The sequence below is a fragment of the Phytophthora cinnamomi genome (assembly GCF_018691715.1).
Source record: "Phytophthora cinnamomi strain GKB4 chromosome Unknown Contig118, whole genome shotgun sequence".
NCBI lineage: Eukaryota > Oomycota > Peronosporomycetes > Peronosporales > Peronosporaceae > Phytophthora > Phytophthora cinnamomi.
In genome coordinates, this window is record NW_027151051.1 from 38251 (window position 1) to 39774 (window position 1524).

The window sequence follows — 1524 nt, forward strand, 5'->3', positions numbered from 1 at the left end:
CCGAAGTAGTTCGTCCAGATTCTCCAACATCGGCCTTCTCGATATCACACATTGGACTCAGCTCTTGGAGTTCTGGAAGCATGTCCAGTTCGTCGCGCAGCTGAGCCAAATAACTCACTACCTTCGTGTATGACACGGCTGGTTCCAAGTTCAGCTCTTCTGCACTCATCTGCATGCACCGTTCGCACTACACTTCGAGCTTTCGGACCGGAATAGACAATCGTTCAGGACTCCGTTCAACCTTCGACTCGACTTCGACGGGGACTTCCGGAACACACTTGGTCAGACACTCATCGTCAAAACTGATCGCGTCAAAAAAAAATCTACGTGAGCGATTGTTTCAGCTGAAACAGCACGGGGCCATCCATGAATATGTGTCATCGTTTCAGGATCTGATGTCTCAATCCGAGTTGGAGATTTCAGAGATGGAGAAGCGGTTTTACTTTCAGAACGGACTTCGGCCGGAGACAGCGAAAAAGGTGAAGGAGCTCAGTCCAAGATTCTTGCATGAAATAATTGAGATTGCAACGAATTTCGAGTTTGCTCACTATGGAGGACTCTCGGCAAAGACCACGGCGAATCACCAGCCTTCTTCGAAAGCGTCACCATCTGTGAAACCAGTGGCTAACAGTACAAGCAAGCCGCCGGAGCGAAAGCGGTCGCCAAAGAGTGGACCAAAAGAGGATTGGCGAAAGTCAGCCACTTGTCATAATTGTGGACAAGTTGGTCATATCAAGCCGCAATGCAAGTCCACGAAGGAAAGCAATCACTATGTTAGCGGATCATTCTACGCCACTTTAGAAGTGAAAGCTTTAGCCTACAATCAGGAGGAGGCAGCGACTGACGTCTCAATATTCGTCGACAATGGAAGCATCCTCAACGGTGTCACTGAAGGTCTAGCTGTACGACTTCAGCTGGACATCAAGGAGCATCATGACGACATGATGACAGTTCGTCTAGGATACAACCAAACAGTGCAAAGACCAAGACGTACCGTCGAAATGATGTTGCAGATTCCGGATTTCCCGGTGACGTGTGAAACGTTTACGGTCATGCCTGTCCCGGATGATAAGGATGTGCTTCTCGGAATGAAGTGGCTTCGGGAGAACAACCCGGACATCGATTGGGAACGTTTACTATTGCGCCCGCGTACAAGGACTGAGGAACCCCAGGCTCTTCAATTGGTGGTACCTAACAGACCTCGAATGCGTATGATCGGAGGCCGTCGTTTCAAGAACGCAAACCAGAACCGCGAAATCTTCCATTACTACCGTCGGCAAGGGTGCGTTTGGTGAAACGAAACTGATCACAACGAAGCAATTTCTGAAGGAACCCCGCAAAGGGAAGGATATCGAAGCTGTGTTTGTTGTCAATCCACACGACTCAGAAAAGGCTGAGCGTTTTAAGCAACAAGGATGGGAGGCACTGGTGAGCAACCCCTCATATGAATTCTTGCTCACGTATCGCGATACTGTGTTCCGCACTAAGCTGCCAAGTACCACACCCCCTGCCCGCGAAGGGATT